Below are 21,215 nucleotides of genomic sequence, written 5' to 3' on the forward strand. Positions count from 1 at the left end.
AATTTTCTATAGAAAAAAAATCAATAAATAAAATGTTATCATTAACTCATTAATAGAAAAATGAGAAACAGCTACGAAAATCACCTACGGAAATATGTGGTCAGTGTTTTCCCACGGAATTCCAATGGAAAGTCATGCCCTAAATTAGTGACGAGATTGTGACGGAATAGCGACAGAATACGGACGGGGTGAGAAACCGTCGGAAATCCATCAGTAAATACCGACGAAATAGCTACAGAACAAAGAAAAATATTATTTTGGTATATTTTCCGTCGTTAGAAGTTAGAACTTGAAAAATGAAAAAAAAAAATATGGGGTCGGTTCATATCAAACACTTACTATCATGGCATGCCACATTCAATTATAATGGTTGCTTGATATTTCTTATACAATACCTATTTCCTTTCCTTTATTATTATTATTATTATCTCTAAATATTATTAAAAGAGAAACCTTATGACATCATCTCAAACAATCTAAGCCCTTGATTGTCTTTTCATTATAGGTTTTCCACCATTAGATCAAATTGTTGACATCATCGATACCTTTTTAATTTAAAACTACGCGTCTCCTTAATGATTTTAAAAGTTTCCAAAATCGGATTTCATTCTAAACCTAACATCATAGAACTCTTAAGTCTTAACCCTAATTTCGGCTCCACCAGTACATCTCCTCTTCTCTTTAAACCGAGCGACCGCACCACTACCATCGAGAAGATATTGGATTGACTGTATCACCGCTACCTACATAAATGATCAGGACTAAAATCATCCTTATAGGTATTGTTTCAAAGATCCCTTCTCTGTATAAATCAATCTCTCTCTTCACATCGACTCTATCTGCTTTCCTTTCTCAGAAGCAAAAAAATGGTGGAATTATGCCAAGGTGCTTTGATAGCATATGTTCTACGTTCTAGGGTAACTGGCAACTAAGTTTTGAATTGCAATTTGACGTGATGCTTCAATCGAGGTGAATTGATGTTTGTTTACTCAAATCATGTGTGATCAACAACCATTGCCACTTGGGGGCTGGAAAAGATGAAAATGCAGAAGACCATGGCGCAAACTCCGTTGTCGGAAGACGTTGGTGCGTCTATATCTTGGATTGAGACCTCCGACACCGTCTCCTGCCACATCTTCTTTCAACCAGACGACCAATTCTCCATAAGTATTCAACATATGATAACGCTAATCAAATTTTTACAATTAGGGTATTCAAAGTGCCATAATTTACAGTTCTAATAAATGTATCGTCTGTTGTTTATCGCAGAATCTAAACTTTTTCATAACGCTTAACATCATGAAAATTGAATATTGTGGGATATTTGTATTTTAGGTGAAGGTGTTTGACGATTCAAGAACAGATGTCCACAAAATGGCTGAATCTTTCGTCAACAAATTCTTCCCCTCTGGTTTTCCATATAGGTGAGTTGATGGAACTTAATTTCACATAAAATTTGTTGAAAAGTTTCATTTCTCATATCATATAAATTCCACCATCGCTTCTTACTCCAGCGTCAACAAATGATACCTTAGATATACTCAATTTTGGGCATTAAAAGTTACAGCAATTCTCAAGTGCAGCACTATCTTTTTTATCAACTCTGGTCCTCTTCCAATACACTCCATCTCTTAAATTCCATTTTTACGTGATTCATTCCATTGTAGCAAATAGCAATATTTAATCTTACCCCTTTGCAATCACTACTATATGCTGCAGGCTTGAGACCTAACCTACACAAGCAACTGCAGTTAGTTGGGTGAGGAACAACTTTCATCTCAAGAATTTGATCATACCAATACTAAAAGAACTTAACCTCACATTCTTGATGTCAAACAGATACTAAAAGATGGAATGCAGCATATGGGAAAACTAATATGTAGAAATTTAGGTGCACTCATGGATGTAGAACCCAAATGGTGGAGAATATTGGGTTTGTAGTTTGTACCATTATTTTTTTTCTTTGTTCTTATATATGAGTATGAAATATTCAACTTCAAGAACCTCTTTTTAATATGTAGCTGATGTGCTATACGACTTGGGCACTGGTCTCGAAATCGTTTCCCCATTGTGCCCTCAACTGTTTCTTCAAACAGCTGGGCTTGGGAATTTTTCAAAGGTTAGTTGGTGGTGAATAATTACCAATATTCAATAATTATATAATAACCAAAATTGACCAATTTTAAAAACTTGGTTGTCATTATTGAACAAGGAATGGCTGTGGTAGTTGCAAGAGCAACAAGACTACCAATTTATTCTTCATTTGCAAAAGGAGAAGCCATCTCAACCGTGTTTAATGTGCTCGGGTTAGGTACCAGTTGCTTACAACAGTTTGTTCATCTATGCAAGGAAAGGTACATGTAAAATTTTGAATTGACATTATTGCCCCTTTGTTATATATGGGAAACAAATCTAATGTCAGTTCTTTTTATTTTGTGTAGATGGTTGTTGGGTCACTTCTTTCTATAATACATGTATACAGTGTATCTGAGGAAATGCGAGCTGCTCCTGTTAACACATTAAATCCACAAAGAAGTGCAATGATTATAGAAGATTTCATTAAGGTTCATAAACAAATGCTTACATTTTTGTCCTGTCTATTTTGCTAATGTTTTATAAATTTCTTATTAAAACATAGAGTAAATTACATTTGTTGTCCCTGTGTATAGCTTATTTTTGCAATTTTGGTATTGTAATGTTTTTGGTTCAGGTTCCAAGTAAAATGACTCTTTTAGTCCCTGAGCATAGCTGATTTTAAAACATATCGTGGAGCTCCGTGTTGTTTGGTTTTCTTATCTGTTCCAGAATGTGGGGCAGATGTTCTTCGACTATAATGCGAGATTAATTTTTATTTTCAGGTCAAAGTCAAAGATGTCAATTTCCAGATAATGTTACTCGACCTTCAATTGGTATGATTACTTGCTCTCTTTCTCCATTTCATTAGGGATTCCATTGATTTCTTGAGGATTGCTTTTATGACAATAGATCGAACTGATGGAGCACCTGTGAACTATCCATTGACTCCTCAAGAACCTATTTTCATTCATGGTAAATAAAAACCTAAGAAGCACTTTTAGGTATATAGTTGGGGACATTGCATAATTTACATATTTGATGAATAACATTTTTTTGTCTTATCTAAGGCCAATCTCAAATGGTTCAACTTCCTAATGATCCTAGAGGACAAGCTGCAACTACTTCTATTGAATCCTTCTATACCTTACACATCAAATTTTAGACCTCGCTTTCCTGTGACAGTTGCTCCTACTCCTATAGTCTCATATTACATGGAAAGGTACACTATCGTTTCTTACTCTTCTTCAATTGGACACATGTAATTTTGTAGTTTTTTGGATTAAATTTATTTCCACATGTCATTTTGTAGTTTTTTTGTAATTAAATAATTTATTTAATGTTTTAATTCCATCATTACTCCGTAAATTAAAGAATACATATATATATATATATATATATATATATATATATATATATATATCTTATATTGCAGTTTGCCAGTTACTGTTGCTGATATCAAGCATTGTCGTTAAACTTTCTTTCTGTCAACCCCAAATCACAGGTAATCATATATCCTTTCCTAATTACATGAATGTTTTTTATATGGCATTTCAATTTACCATATATTTACTTAAGCCCATTGTTACAATCATACTTATGTATGTATGTATCTTTAACTTGATTCTAATTGACTAATAATTTGATTGAATGATAAATTGGTCAGGAACAATGTTCCACATTAATCTTTACATTTGGCTTATTGAATGATATAGAAGTAATATGATGGAATAAAGAATGTGGTAATATGATTACCTGATATAGAATCCAATGCTGATAAGTCATAATCTGATACCACCCCAACTTATGCACAACAATACAACTAGAAGATGGAATAAAAAATGTGGAAAAGAAAGAAAATCATACTAATTTCCAGCCATCGTCGGTTGCAATTTACAGGTAAGCCGTTTATTATGTTCTCCACAAGAGATTCAAGTGCTGAATGAAAAAAAAAAAGTCGAATTAGATTAAGAGGAGAATTGAGGTAATACGTGATTATTTATTTTGACTAAATGTAAAATACCTTCATCTACGGTTGTAGTGGGTTTTACCATGTGTAATTGTTTCCAACTTATGCCCCTACTCCCTTACATTTAGGTTAAAATTTTTGATTGATTACGTTTCTGTCATAAATCTACTATTTTGAAAGGGTTTAATGAGAACATATGACAATAAGGTCAGTTGGTAAAGAATAATTTTCGTATTTAGACCAATCTCATGAATTTGAAAAATATGTTACTATCAAGGTATTTACGCATACCCAAATAATATGTAGAAAAATATAGAATAAATAAACATTACTTAAATAAAGATGAGAATAAACTCTAGCACTAAGTAGCATTGATAAGTTAAACATTGCTTAAAACAATATAATAGAACATTGGCAAAGTCATAAAAGTCATATACAATATGAACCAATTTTGTTTGGTCACCCTTTTTTTGTTGCCCAGTTGTCACACTCCGAAAACCAAAGGCGGAAACATTTACGGGGTTGACTCCACGTTGAGTATCAAATCCAATGCACATAGTAAAGCAGTAATCACAAAACATTACATTATATAATATTGTTTACATCTGTTTGAAAGTAAAGTTATACAAGTGTTTTACATATGTAATATAAACAAAAGTAAAGACGAGTCTTCGGGACGCTCCATCTTCTCCAAAGGGTTGCGGTGTACCTGTCTAACGCTGACCTGAGAATACAAGCGGTTTGAAAATCAGCATAAAGCTGGTGAGTTCATAAGCGGTTTAGTTTTGAAAAGAACGAGTTCCTTTACTTTCTGGAAAAGTTATTGATCAAGAAAATCCCATATTTTCTTATGAAAACAGTTTAGTTATCTTTTGTTACAATTTTGAAAACAGTTGGTTATGTCGTTCCAGGAAAATCCCATATTTTCCTTATAGTTTTAGTTATTTGTTTGTTACTTTATCCGTTTATGTGTTGTTGTACTACCCAGGAAAATCCCATATTTTCCTTACAGTTTTAGTTATTCGTTTGTTACTTTATCCGTTTATGTGCTGTTGTGCTACCCAGGAAAATCCCATATTTTCCTATGTGTTGAGTTGTCTATTTGTATCTAGGTTCGTTACTGATTGTAATGTTATCCCAGGAAAATCCCATATTTTCCTATGTGTGGTGGTTGGTTCTTAAGTCTGATTTCGAAGTACTAGTAATTACCATGTGAGTAGTATTAGTTATGTGTTTTAAACCCTTAGTTATTCTACATTCGGATGACTATAATCTACTAACTTAGTTGTATTTTCGAATATTTGGAATCACACAGAAGCGTACATTACAGTATTTTCGAAGTTCTGCTGAGTTCCAAAAGAGTATATTAGTTGTGTATTCGAAGCTCTGTCGACATTCTGAGGCGGATATATTTGAAACTCAGTAGAGGTCTAGAGGCGTATTTTCGTATTAGATTCGAAACTCTGGTGACACTCAAGGAGTACACTAACTGTATATTCGAAATCTTAGTGTCAACCAAAGGCGTCATTTCGCATTCGTAGTCATATTCGCATTCGTAGTCGTATTTGTATTCGTATTCGTATTCGTATTAGTATTCGTATTAGTATTCGTACTAGATTACATTCGTTGATCTTAAATATGATTAGTATGATTTCTTTTTCAAAGAGAATGTATTTATAACACTTTTAAAAGAAATCTATGTTTAACCTGCAATTCGAAACGTCAGTTACCATAAATCTTTGGAAATCAAGACATCTAGTAAGTAAAACCATTGAGTTGAAAATCAGTTTAAGTACAAAATACACTTGTACTTTTTGCTTGTATTCCCCCCTGAAAACATTGAAAAACCATTGAAAACACGGAAAAGGGTAGGGGTATGAATTCACCGGACTCGGAAATGCGACGATTTCGGACATAAACGTCGGTTCGGGGCCTGATTACTCACGATGTCCCTATGTAAAATGAAATAATGTCCATATATATCTAATTAGATTTACAATCACTAATTATATGGAACATTATACTCCAATGAGATTATACACCTCAAAACGAGTGTTTGGAGTGACCTGGGTGACATCTACGGACATGTAATGGCACGAGGGACTTGGGATTTGAGTTTACTCCCCAAGAGTAAACATTTTAGGGAGTTTACAACCATAAAACACCTACATACATGAGTTCACGGCCATGAACTCATGTTGGTGTGATTTTGAGTGCTTAATGGCTTGTTTGGACTTGGGAAATGTTGGAATGGACTTCTAAAATGCCTTGGAATAAATTTATGGGACTTATACCATTCAAAAGGGAGTTCACGGCTGTAAACTTGGAGTTTACGGCCGTAAACTCTCCTATGGTCAAGAGTAATTATTTTGGGGCACAAGGGACAATCACATGTGACTCTAGTTAATTTTCCAAGCCTTGTTATGATTTAATGGCATCATTTAACACATAATTGGGAGTTTACAGCCTAAGAGCATGATCTATGTCCGTAAACTCTTATATGTTGCATTTTGATATGATTAAGACCCCCAAACTATTTTTAGATGGTTCTAGGATTTACCACAAGGCTAATGGTTGAGTTTCAAGGCATTTGGACATGTAAAAATGAGTTTACCCTCCATTTTTGAGGGGTTTACGGCCCAAGCATGAACCTTGGCCGTAAACTCTTATTTACTCCCCAAAAATTATGTTTGAAATGTTCTAAGGCCATTACCAATATTCTAAAATTCATATCTAAGCCTTGTTTGAGTCTAGGAAGGGTTTAAGGGCTTAAAACCCTTATAATTTAGTGTTTACGGCCTAGACACCTTCCTGGGGCATAAACTCATAATAATCCTTCAAATTCCATGTCTAAAATGTTCTAAGTCCAATCCATGAAGTCATTTAGCCATATCTAAACTCTAGTTGTGGTTTGGAAGGGTTTTGTTGCTCAAAAACCCCTTTTAAATGAGTTTACGGCCTAGGATAGTTCTAGGGCCATAAACACATGATAATGGTCCTAATCCAAAGATTAAACTCGAATTTGAAGGCTAAAGAGGCTACATAACAAGCTAGGTAAGGTACCTTGGTGATTAGAAGCCTTAAATTGATGATTTAGACCCTTAAACTTGGATTTAGGAGAGAGGTTAGAGAGATATGGTTGTGAAATGAAGCAAAAGCTTCAAATGAAAGCTTGAACGCGTTTAAATAGGTCCCAAACTTGGACACGATGGAATTCTACCCGATACCGGCACTAAACGGGGCTTTTGGTCGCACCCTATTAAGTTTCCGTGACTCGGCGGGAATGTTTCTAAATTTTTTTGGAATAAGTATTTTGGGCTAATTTCGTGAGTTCCTAAGAGGTTTGGACACTCATTAGCATCAATTAAACATATAAATTTAATTAATTTAACCCAAAAACGACATCGAAACGAATCGATTTACGGCGAGTTATACGGGTAGAATGGGTTTTCGGCGATGAACAACTTCGGGTTGTTACATTATCCCCCCGTTAGAGGGAATTTCGTCCCGAAATTCAATGATTACGATGCAAGTCATGAACTTGAATGAGATACGGGTGGATTTGCTGCTTCGGGTTTTCGCGCTCCCAAGTGACATCGGGTCTCCGCTTGACGTCTCAGCGAACCCTCACTATCGGGACGCATCTTGATTTCGTTAGGTAGATACTTCTCACAGACTGAGACGTGAAGTATCAGATGGGTGCTACTGAGTTCCTAGGGCAATCGAAGTTTGAAAGTTACGGAATCGATTTCACAAGGGTCGCGAAGGGTCTACTGTATCACGAGAGAAGTATTTCGCTTTTCTAAAGCATTCCATGTTTTCCCTAGGATAAAGCTTCCAACAGAAACAAATTCCAACAAGGAGGTACATCTTCATGTGGCAGAGTAACTAAGGGTTTGATGATCCTGATAGAGAATTCTGGGACCTGTGGGTTATGGGTCCATGGTATGGCTGCTTTGTTTACTACAAGATCAAGGAAAATGGTTTGACTGAAGGGTACCACTACGAACTCGTGGTGATCACATCAGGTCCTGGTCGCTGTATTGGATACATCATCTTCCAGAGGTTCGGCTACGAGGTAGCTCCATGAACTAGATTAGTATGAGACTTGACTAGACGTTCGGAAAAGAATTCTCGAGGATTCATAGAAAGGCATCAGGGAAAAAGTTACAGACTTCCCGCTTTCCCGAATATCATACGGACGGGGAATGTATGGAAAAACTTTCTAAGCTTTCGAAGACAAGACTAACCGCATGAATGAGACTAAGTTATTCCATGTCGAGTTTGCATCAAAGTTTTCAATGAAAGGTTTACCTTTAGATCAAATGGAAAGGGATAACCATCCGAATTGAGGATACGATCTAAGGGTATGACGTTAACGCTTTCTTTCTCACTGGTTGGTCATCTCGACGATGCACGTTTCAATTATTAACAAAGGATTTAATTTAAAAAGATATTTGAATGAATAGTTAACAAATCCTTTCATCATTAGAATCGAAAAGGATTACGGGCACAAGATTTATCGGAAAGAAGTATACCTGTGGCAACAGTGGGATCGGTGGCTGTCCTTTCTTGCCCCATAGTTAGGACTCTCCCGGTGTTGCCAGACGTTACTTTCTTTGGACAGTTTCGCTTATAGTGCCCGACCTCTCCACAGCTGTAGCAGGTTTGACCGATACCTGCTCCGGAAGCTTAACTAGTTGACGAGGTTGGGGTTTTGCAGGTTCGTGCGAGGTGACCTTCCTGGCCACAGCTTCTACAGAACTTTGCACAACAAGGGCCAGGGATGCGATGGTGGTAGTTACATCGGTCACACCACGGGAGGGTACCGACATATCCGGTAACAGGTACTTGAGATGTGGAATTAACAACAGAAACAGCAGCAGGGGTAGTGGCAGCGTGGACTCCCACTATTTGTTGTTTCTTTGAGGGTTCTGGGGAAGACTGGCTCTTCTTCTTCTTTCTCCAAAACTTTCTTTTCTCGCCACTCTTTTCTGTTGGCTCGGGAGTGGTGCCTGCTTCCTCTTGATCATCATTGTGATCGATCAAAGTTTGAGCCAGACACTTGGCGCTGTCATAGGTATCCGTCTTCGCTGCTATAACATTCCCTTTGGTCGGCTGAGTTAATCCCCAGATGAACCTTTCTACCTTTTTGCTCTCCGGGGTAACCATTCCCGGACAGAGAAGTGCCAAGTCGTCAAACCTTGAAGTGTAAGCGGCGATATCGGAACCTTTCATCTTCAGGTTCCATAGCTCATGTTCCAGCTTTTGGATTTCACCCCGAGGGCAATACTCCGCACGTAGTAGTTCCTTCATAACTTCCCATCCCATAGCATTTGCTACAAGTAAAGTCAGGGATTTGACTCGGCCGTTCCACCAAGTCAAAGCCTTATCGGTGAGCGTACAGGCGGCAAATTTCACCTTATCAGATTCCGAACAGGCACAAATCTCGAAGATAGATTCGATTCTCTCTAACCACCGAGTTAGAGCAATGACACCCCCTGTGCCATCGAAGAATGTCGGTTTTGCGTTCATGAAGTCTTTATAGGAACACTCCTTCCGGTGTCCTTGATTACCTTCTTGGTTTTGGTTTTGGGAACCACCTCCTGAACCATTGGGGTTTAGTTAAGGTAGGAGAGCTGATATGGTGGCAGAAATGGTTGCCTGAAGTGTTTCTAGATCGATTTGAAGAGGAGGTGGTGGAGGCGGAGGGTTGTTGGTGTTCTTTGAGCTGGGTCTTTTCCTCGGAGGCATCTTGATCTATAAAGATCAGGAAAGAGAGGATCATAAGTCCTCTGAATTGAATCAAGAGATATGGATCAGGGGATATCTCATCGAGACAGATATAACATTATATTAAGCGATAAAGCAGGAAAGAGTGATCAAGGCAGAAAATTTTATCGCTAAAGGAATGATTAAGGAACAACACGTATACGAGGATTTCTACAAAGGATCGGCACGAGAAATACTCCCATAGTATTTCATGGTTCGTTGCAGCGACGACTCGTTGTTTGGCATATTAGGTAAGTTTTAGGTATGCTGCGTACCACAGTCACTCCCAAGCACATGTTGGTCGTCTCTCGAATGAATATAGTTGGCCAGACTATATTGATCCTAGACACGACTACATAACTGCCCAGGTTTAACCGCAGTGTACAACACCCATTTACTTATACTTTGTTCTACTTGTAGTTACGGATTTCGACGATCGGCATACTTGTATACTTTTAGAAAATACTTATATTCGTAGAGTATACTTTTAGTTCAGAGCACTTAGGCCCCTTTAATGTTTATAGTCTTATACCATGTAAGCTTTGGTATACCAGTTCACTATAAACAAGGGCTCTGATACCAATCTGTCACACCCCGAAAACCAAAGGCGGAAACATTTTCGGGGTTGACTCCACGTTGAGTATCAAATCCAATGCACATAGTAAAGCAGTAATCACAAAACATTACATTATATAATATTGTTTACATCTGTTTGAAAGTAAAGTTATACAAGTGTTTTACATATGTAATATAAACAAAAGTAAAGACGAGTCTTCGGGACGCTCCATCTTCTCCAAAGGGTTGCGGTGTACCTGTCTAACGCTGACCTGAGAATACAAGCGGTTTGAAAATCAGCATAAAGCTGGTGAGTTCATAAGCGGTTTAGTTTTGAAAAGAACGAGTTCCTTTACTTTCTGGAAAAGTTATTGATCAAGAAAATCCCATATTTTCTTATGAAAACAGTTTAGTTATCTTTTGTTACAATTTTGAAAACAGTTGGTTATGTCGTTCCAGGAAAATCCCATATTTTCCTTATAGTTTTAGTTATTTGTTTGTTACTTTATCCGTTTATGTGTTGTTGTACTACCCAGGAAAATCCCATATTTTCCTTACAGTTTTAGTTATTCGTTTGTTACTTTATCCGTTTATGTGCTGTTGTGCTACCCAGGAAAATCCCATATTTTCCTATGTGTTGAGTTGTCTATTTGTATCTAGGTTCGTTACTGATTGTAATGTTATCCCAGGAAAATCCCATATTTTCCTATGTGTGGTGGTTGGTTCTTAAGTCTGATTTCGAAGTACTAGTAATTACCATGTGAGTAGTATTAGTTATGTGTTTTAAACCCTTAGTTATTCTACATTCGGATGACTATAATCTACTAACTTAGTTGTATTTTCGAATATTTGGAATCACACAGAAGCGTACATTACAGTATTTTCGAAGTTCTGCTGAGTTCCAAAAGAGTATATTAGTTGTGTATTCGAAGCTCTGTCGACATTCTGAGGCGGATATATTTGAAACTCAGTAGAGGTCTAGAGGCGTATTTTCGTATTAGATTCGAAACTCTGGTGACACTCAAGGAGTACACTAACTGTATATTCGAAATCTTAGTGTCAACCAAAGGCGTCATTTCGCATTCGTAGTCATATTCGCATTCGTAGTCGTATTTGTATTCGTATTCGTATTCGTATTAGTATTCGTATTAGTATTCGTACTAGATTACATTCGTTGATCTTAAATATGATTAGTATGATTTCTTTTTCAAAGAGAATGTATTTATAACACTTTTAAAAGAAATCTATGTTTAACCTGCAATTCGAAACGTCAGTTACCATAAATCTTTGGAAATCAAGACATCTAGTAAGTAAAACCATTGAGTTGAAAATCAGTTTAAGTACAAAATACACTTGTACTTTTTGCTTGTATTCCCCCCTGAAAACATTGAAAAACCATTGAAAACACGGAAAAGGGTAGGGGTATGAATTCACCGGACTCGGAAATGCGACGATTTCGGACATAAACGTCGGTTCGGGGCCTGATTACTCACGATGTCCCTATGTAAAATGAAATAATGTCCATATATATCTAATTAGATTTACAATCACTAATTATATGGAACATTATACTCCAATGAGATTATACACCTCAAAACGAGTGTTTGGAGTGACCTGGGTGACATCTACGGACATGTAATGGCACGAGGGACTTGGGATTTGAGTTTACTCCCCAAGAGTAAACATTTTAGGGAGTTTACAACCATAAAACACCTACATACATGAGTTCATGGCCATGAACTCATGTTGGTGTGATTTTGAGTGCTTAATGGCTTGTTTGGACTTGGGAAATGTTGGAATGGACTTCTAAAATGCCTTGGAATAAATTTATGGGACTTATACCATTCAAAAGGGAGTTCACGGCTGTAAACTTGGAGTTTACGGCCGTAAAATCTCCTATGGTCAAGAGTAATTATTTTGGGGCACAAGGGACAATCACATGTGACTCTAGTTAATTTTCCAAGCCTTGTTATGATTTAATGGCATCATTTAACACATAATTGGGAGTTTACAGCCTAAGAGCATGATCTATGTCCGTAAACTCTTATATGTTGCATTTTGATATGATTAAGACCCCCAAACTATTTTTAGATGGTTCTAGGATTTACCACAAGGCTAATGGTTGAGTTTCAAGGCATTTGGACATGTAAAAATGAGTTTACCCTCCATTTTTGAGGGGTTTACGGCCCAAGCATGAACCTTGGCCGTAAACTCTTATTTACTCCCCAAAAATTATGTTTGAAATGTTCTAAGGCCATTACCAATATTCTAAAATTCATATCTAAGCCTTGTTTGAGTCTAGGAAGGGTTTAAGGGCTTAAAACCCTTATAATTTAGTGTTTACGGCCTAGACACCTTCCTGGGGCATAAACTCATAATAATCCTTCAAATTCCATGTCTAAAATGTTCTAAGTCCAATCCATGAAGTCATTTAGCCATATCTAAACTCTAGTTGTGGTTTGGAAGGGTTTTGTTGCTCAAAAACCCCTTTTAAATGAGTTTACGGCCTAGGATAGTTCTAGGGCCATAAACACATGATAATGGTCCTAATCCAAAGATTAAACTCGAATTTGAAGGCTAAAGAGGCTACATAACAAGCTAGGTAAGGTACCTTGGTGATTAGAAGCCTTAAATTGATGATTTAGACCCTTAAACTTGGATTTAGGAGAGAGGTTAGAGAGATATGGTTGTGAAATGAAGCAAAAGCTTCAAATGAAAGCTTGAACGCGTTTAAATAGGTCCCAAACTTGGACACGACGGAATTCTACCCGATACCGGCACTAAACGGGGCTTTTGGTCGCACCCTATTAAGTTTCCGTGACTCGGCGGGAATGTTTCTAAATTTTTTTGGAATAAGTATTTTGGGCTAATTTCGTGAGTTCCTAAGAGGTTTGGACACTCATTAGCATCAATTAAACATATAAATTTAATTAATTTAACCCAAAAACGACATCGAAACGAATCGATTTACGGCGAGTTATACGGGTAGAATGGGTTTTCGGCGATGAACAACTTCGGGTTGTTACATTATCCCCCCGTTAGAGGGAATTTCGTCCCGAAATTCAATGATTACGATGCAAGTCATGAACTTGAATGAGATACGGGTGGATTTGCTGCTTCGGGTTTTCGCGCTCCCAAGTGACATCGGGTCTCCGCTTGACGTCTCAGCGAACCCTCACTATCGGGACGCATCTTGATTTCGTTAGGTAGATACTTCTCACAGACTGAGACGTGAAGTATCAGATGGGTGCTACTGAGTTCCTAGGGCAATCGAAGTTTGAAAGTTACGGAATCGATTTCACAAGGGTCGCGAAGGGTCTACTGTATCACGAGAGAAGTATTTCGCTTTTCTAAAGCATTCCATGTTTTCCCTAGGATAAAGCTTCCAACAGAAACAAATTCCAACAAGGAGGTACATCTTCATGTGGCAGAGTAACTAAGGGTTTGATGATCCTGATAGAGAATTCTGGGACCTGTGGGTTATGGGTCCATGGTATGGCTGCTTTGTTTACTACAAGATCAAGGAAAATGGTTTGACTGAAGGGTACCACTACGAACTCGTGGTGATCACATCAGGTCCTGGTCGCTGTATTGGATACATCATCTTCCAGAGGTTCGGCTACGAGGTAGCTCCATGAACTAGATTAGTATGAGACTTGACTAGACGTTCGGAAAAGAATTCTCGAGGATTCATAGAAAGGCATCAGGGAAAAAGTTACAGACTTCCCGCTTTCCCGAATATCATACGGACGGGGAATGTATGGAAAAACTTTCTAAGCTTTCGAAGACAAGACTAACCGCATGAATGAGACTAAGTTATTCCATGTCGAGTTTGCATCAAAGTTTTCAATGAAAGGTTTACCTTTAGATCAAATGGAAAGGGATAACCATCCGAATTGAGGATACGATCTAAGGGTATGACGTTAACGCTTTCTTTCTCACTGGTTGGTCATCTCGACGATGCACGTTTCAATTATTAACAAAGGATTTAATTTAAAAAGATATTTGAATGAATAGTTAACAAATCCTTTCATCATTAGAATCGAAAAGGATTACGGGCACAAGATTTATCGGAAAGAAGTATACCTGTGGCAACAGTGGGATCGGTGGCTGTCCTTTCTTGCCCCATAGTTAGGACTCTCCCGGTGTTGCCAGACGTTACTTTCTTTGGACAGTTTCGCTTATAGTGCCCGACCTCTCCACAGCTGTAGCAGGTTTGACCGATACCTGCTCCGGAAGCTTAACTAGTTGACGAGGTTGGGGTTTTGCAGGTTCGTGCGAGGTGACCTTCCTGGCCACAGCTTCTACAGAACTTTGCACAACAAGGGCCAGGGATGCGATGGTGGTAGTTACATCGGTCACACCACGGGAGGGTACCGACATATCCGGTAACAGGTACTTGAGATGTGGAATTAACAACAGAAACAGCAGCAGGGGTAGTGGCAGCGTGGACTCCCACTATTTGTTGTTTCTTTGAGGGTTCTGGGGAAGACTGGCTCTTCTTCTTCTTTCTCCAAAACTTTCTTTTCTCGCCACTCTTTTCTGTTGGCTCGGGAGTGGTGCCTGCTTCCTCTTGATCATCATTGTGATCGATCAAAGTTTGAGCCAGACACTTGGCGCTGTCATAGGTATCCGTCTTCGCTGCTATAACATTCCCTTTGGTCGGCTGAGTTAATCCCCAGATGAACCTTTCTACCTTTTTGCTCTCCGGGGTAACCATTCCCGGACAGAGAAGTGCCAAGTCGTCAAACCTTGAAGTGTAAGCGGCGATATCGGAACCTTTCATCTTCAGGTTCCATAGCTCATGTTCCAGCTTTTGGATTTCACCCCGAGGGCAATACTCCGCACGTAGTAGTTCCTTCATAACTTCCCATCCCATATCATTTGCTACAAGTAAAGTCAGGGATTTGACTCGGCCGTTCCACCAAGTCAAAGCCTTATCGGTGAGCGTACAGGCGGCAAATTTCACCTTATCAGATTCCGAACAGGCACAAATCTCAAAGATAGATTCGATTCTCTCTAACCACCGAGTTAGAGCAATGACACCCCCTGTGCCATCGAAGAATGTCGGTTTTGCGTTCATGAAGTCTTTATAGGAACACTCCTTCCGGTGTCCTTGATTACCTTCTTGGTTTTGGTTTTGGGAACCACCTCCTGAACCATTGGGGTTTAGTTAAGGTAGGAGAGCTGATATGGTGGCAGAAATGGTTGCCTGAAGTGTTTCTAGATCGATTTGAAGAGGAGGTGGTGGAGGCGGAGGGTTGTTGGTGTTCTTTGAGCTGGGTCTTTTCCTCGGAGGCATCTTGATCTATAAAGATCAGGAAAGAGAGGATCATAAGTCCTCTGAATTGAATCAAGAGATATGGATCAGGGGATATCTCATCGAGACAGATATAACATTATATTAAGCGATAAAGCAGGAAAGAGTGATCAAGGTAGAAAATTTTATCGCTAAAGGAATGATTAAGGAACAACACGTATACGAGGATTTCTACAAAGGATCGGCACGAGAAATACTCCCATAGTATTTCATGGTTCGTTGCAGCGACGACTCGTTGTTTGGCATATTAGGTAAGTTTTAGGTATGCTGCGTACCACAGTCACTCCCAAGCACATGTTGGTCGTCTCTCGAATGAATATAGTTGGCCAGACTATATTGATCCTAGACACGACTACATAACTGCCCAGGTTTAACCGCAGTGTACAACACCCATTTACTTATACTTTGTTCTACTTGTAGTTACGGATTTCGACGATCGGCATACTTGTATACTTTTAGAAAATACTTATATTCGTAGAGTATACTTTTAGTTCAGAGCACTTAGGCCCCTTTAATGTTTATAGTCTTATACCATGTAAGCTTTGGTATACCAGTTCACTATAAACAAGGGCTCTGATACCAATCTGTCACACCCCGAAAACCAAAGGCGGAAACATTTTCGGGGTTGACTCCACGTTGAGTATCAAATCCAATGCACATAGTAAAGCAGTAATCACAAAACATTACATTATATAATATTGTTTACATCTGTTTGAAAGTAAAGTTATACAAGTGTTTTACATATGTAATATAAACAAAAGTAAAGACGAGTCTTCGGGACGCTCCATCTTCTCCAAAGGGTTGCGGTGTACCTGTCTAACGCTGACCTGAGAATACAAGCGGTTTGAAAATCAGCATAAAGCTGGTGAGTTCATAAGCGGTTTAGTTTTGAAAAGAACGAGTTCCTTTACTTTCTGGAAAAGTTATTGATCAAGAAAATCCCATATTTTCTTATGAAAACAGTTTAGTTATCTTTTGTTACAATTTTGAAAACAGTTGGTTATGTCGTTCCAGGAAAATCCCATATTTTCCTTATAGTTTTAGTTATTTGTTTGTTACTTTATCCGTTTATGTGTTGTTGTACTACCCAGGAAAATCCCATATTTTCCTTACAGTTTTAGTTATTCGTTTGTTACTTTATCCGTTTATGTGCTGTTGTGCTACCCAGGAAAATCCCATATTTTCCTATGTGTTGAGTTGTCTATTTGTATCTAGGTTCGTTACTGATTGTAATGTTATCCCAGGAAAATCCCATATTTTCCTATGTGTGGTGGTTGGTTCTTAAGTCTGATTTCGAAGTACTAGTAATTACCATGTGAGTAGTATTAGTTATGTGTTTTAAACCCTTAGTTATTCTACATTCGGATGACTATAATCTACTAACTTAGTTGTATTTTCGAATATTTGGAATCACACAGAAGCGTACATTACAGTATTTTCGAAGTTCTGCTGAGTTCCAAAAGAGTATATTAGTTGTGTATTCGAAGCTCTGTCGACATTCTGAGGCGGATATATTTGAAACTCAGTAGAGGTCTAGAGGCGTATTTTCGTATTAGATTCGAAACTCTGGTGACACTCAAGGAGTACACTAACTGTATATTCGAAATCTTAGTGTCAACCAAAGGCGTCATTTCGCATTCGTAGTCATATTCGCATTCGTAGTCGTATTTGTATTCGTATTCGTATTCGTATTAGTATTCGTATTAGTATTCGTACTAGATTACATTCGTTGATCTTAAATATGATTAGTATGATTTCTTTTTCAAAGAGAATGTATTTATAACACTTTTAAAAGAAATCTATGTTTAACCTGCAATTCGAAACGTCAGTTACCATAAATCTTTGGAAATCAAGACATCTAGTAAGTAAAACCATTGAGTTGAAAATCAGTTTAAGTACAAAATACACTTGTACTTTTTGCTTGTATTCCCCCCTGAAAACATTGAAAAACCATTGAAAACACGGAAAAGGGTAGGGGTATGAATTCACCGGACTCGGAAATGCGACGATTTCGGACATAAACGTCGGTTCGGGGCCTGATTACTCACGATGTCCCTATGTAAAATGAAATAATGTCCATATATATCTAATTAGATTTACAATCACTAATTATATGGAACATTATACTCCAATGAGATTATACACCTCAAAACGAGTGTTTGGAGTGACCTGGGTGACATCTACGGACATGTAATGGCACGAGGGACTTGGGATTTGAGTTTACTCCCCAAGAGTAAACATTTTAGGGAGTTTACAACCATAAAACACCTACATACATGAGTTCACGGCCATGAACTCATGTTGGTGTGATTTTGAGTGCTTAATGGCTTGTTTGGACTTGGGAAATGTTGGAATGGACTTCTAAAATGCCTTGGAATAAATTTATGGGACTTATACCATTCAAAAGGGAGTTCACGGCTGTAAACTTGGAGTTTACGGCCGTAAACTCTCCTATGGTCAAGAGTAATTATTTTGGGGCACAAGGGACAATCACATGTGACTCTAGTTAATTTTCCAAGCCTTGTTATGATTTAATGGCATCATTTAACACATAATTGGGAGTTTACAGCCTAAGAGCATGATCTATGTCCGTAAACTCTTATATGTTGCATTTTGATATGATTAAGACCCCCAAACTATTTTTAGATGGTTCTAGGATTTACCACAAGGCTAATGGTTGAGTTTCAAGGCATTTGGACATGTAAAAATGAGTTTACCCTCCATTTTTGAGGGGTTTACGGCCCAAGCATGAACCTTGGCCGTAAACTCTTATTTACTCCCCAAAAATTATGTTTGAAATGTTCTAAGGCCATTACCAATATTCTAAAATTCATATCTAAGCCTTGTTTGAGTCTAGGAAGGGTTTAAGGGCTTAAAACCCTTATAATTTAGTGTTTACGGCCTAGACACCTTCCTGGGGCATAAACTCATAATAATCCTTCAAATTCCATGTCTAAAATGTTCTAAGTCCAATCCATGAAGTCATTTAGCCATATCTAAACTCTAGTTGTGGTTTGGAAGGGTTTTGTTGCTCAAAAACCCCTTTTAAATGAGTTTACGGCCTAGGATAGTTCTAGGGCCATAAACACATGATAATGGTCCTAATCCAAAGATTAAACTCGAATTTGAAGGCTAAAGAGGCTACATAACAAGCTAGGTAAGGTACCTTGGTGATTAGAAGCCTTAAATTGATGATTTAGACCCTTAAACTTGGATTTAGGAGAGAGGTTAGAGAGATATGGTTGTGAAATGAAGCAAAAGCTTCAAATGAAAGCTTGAACGCGTTTAAATAGGTCCCAAACTTGGACACGATGGAATTCTACCCGATACTGGCACTAAACGGGGCTTTTGGTCGCACCCTATTAAGTTTCCGTGACTCGGCGGGAATGTTTCTAAAATTTTTTGGAATAAGTATTTTGGGCTAATTTCGTGAGTTCCTAAGAGGTTTGGACACTCATTAGCATCAATTAAACATATAAATTTAATTAATTTAACCCAAAAACGACATCGGAACGAATCGATTTACGGCGAGTTATACGGGTAGAATGGGTTTTCGGCGATGAACAACTTCGGGTTGTTACACTAGTACTTCGAGATACAAAAGAAAAAGGAAAAGACAAATCTGCCCTTTTTTTGTCTCTTTTCCAAAATTACACCAGGGCCCTTCCTTTTTGACATATGCATTTTCATCCCTTATCCAAAAGGGTACCCTAGAGCTGCCTTTATTTCATCTACTTTGTTTTTATTTATTTATTTATATTTTTCAAACAAATTTGACCTTGGTTGCAGTCTAAAAGATCAATCACATACATTCCCTTTGATCGAAAGTTGCAAAGCAAAACTCCATACTTTTTTTTTTAATTTTGTTCTAATTGTATGTTTGTATGTAATTGTGTATGTCATTTGTATTTGTGTGTGTCTTCTATTTTTTTTTATGCTGCTACCGAAACAACTATTATTGATGTGAAATTCTAATTTATGGTGTAATTGAGCCGTTTGTGTTGTACTCAATGATCATAAACTGTGTTTTGAATTGAAGTCTTCACTAGCAGATCTATCTGAAAAAATTGTTAATTTTCTCACAGAGAATAGTTCAAATGGGAATGCAATAACGGTGGATGAGATTAAAATTTATATTGGTGTTGTTGTTGATGATAGCTTATTCAAATTGAGGAAGCGTTTGGTTGATTTTGTGGTTAATAAACAACAAAAAATGGTAAAAAGAACTAAATTGTGAGTTCTGAAATTGACCTACACCTTTTTTTTTACAAAGATTCCTATTTACCATATGGTTTTGAGTGATCATTTTTATTGTGTAAGTGTTATTTCAGCTTCACAGTGAGCAAGGGTGTAACAATTTAATCGTTTATATATTTTTTTTGCTTTGATTCTTCTTTGCAGCGCGTAGAAACTAAGCAAACACTAGCCAATATACCAAGAGATAAATATGACGATATGCTTCATGCCCTAAGTCCTTGACATTAGAAAGAATTCAGATTTAGGAAGTCATAGGTTTTGCATTAGATAACACGGAGAATTCATATGTAAATATTCCATTTTTTGTTTCGCATCTGATAGGGGTAAAATGGTCATTTACATAAAACCAATGTTTTAGTGTATTAGTGTTCCTTTGTTTCTTAATCAGCTTTATTGGTTAATGATGTATTTTCCAAACAAGTATCAATAAACTAGATTTCCTCTAAATGCTTAAATTTTTTTCTAACACCTCAAACCATAAATTTATTTTGATGGGACAACATAAACACATAGTAACCTTTTACCTTATAGAAATATAATAATATTATAAAAAATAGTAAATATTCATTAAAAAAGGGCAATATATGCATTATACTAAGTAGGAAGCCAAATTTCAATAAATCCCTCAAACAAGGATCAAAGTTGCAACTTTTGGAGCCTTTTGATGCTATTTAACCTCTCCCTGAATAATAGACCAAGAACCAAAATTAAAAGTGGTAAAAACAGAAAATAAATTTACATCTTGCTTGAAGCTACTTATATCATTAACCCCATATAGTTTTTTTACCCCTGGTATAATTTTTTGCTCGGTATGCTAGATAAGTATTTATTTCTTTTTTTTTTTAAATTCCATGGTGCAGTTTTTTTGCCTCATTTTGAAGATGTTTTAGCCCCTGGTGCATTTTGTTCATTGCCCTATTTTCCGTCTGTGTTGTATAAGATTGTTACTTTCAACTGCAAGATATAACAATGTATATTCATTTGTTATTTTTAATGTTGCATCCTACTTTTATTTCTTCATATTGTAGCATTGTACTTTGAAACGATCTACCTCATTATAACAATCTCTTTTCTGTAACAAACAAATACCATAGATATAAATGTGTAGATTTTTCAAATTTCAGCGTCCAAAAAGAAAGTTGAAAAGTAGAATGTTAAAGTAGGGTAAAAAATTTCAAATTGCAATTCCTTAAAAACAAGTTGAAAGTAAAATGATGTAATGAATTTTGAACATTATAATTTTGGTTTTTAGCTTTTTTAGTTTTATAT

The 21,215-nt window shown here is 37.2% G+C and overlaps 1 pseudogene; it reads left to right on the top strand.

Annotated features, from left to right (window-relative positions):
• Positions 1-880: 880 nt before the first annotated feature.
• Positions 881-20,913, top strand: LOC111879260 (protein root UVB sensitive 2, chloroplastic-like; annotated as a pseudogene).
• The last annotated feature ends 302 nt before the right edge of the window (positions 20,914-21,215 follow it).

The sequence above is a fragment of the Lactuca sativa genome, chromosome 1, assembly GCF_002870075.4.
Source record: "Lactuca sativa cultivar Salinas chromosome 1, Lsat_Salinas_v11, whole genome shotgun sequence".
Lineage (NCBI taxonomy): Eukaryota > Viridiplantae > Streptophyta > Magnoliopsida > Asterales > Asteraceae > Lactuca > Lactuca sativa.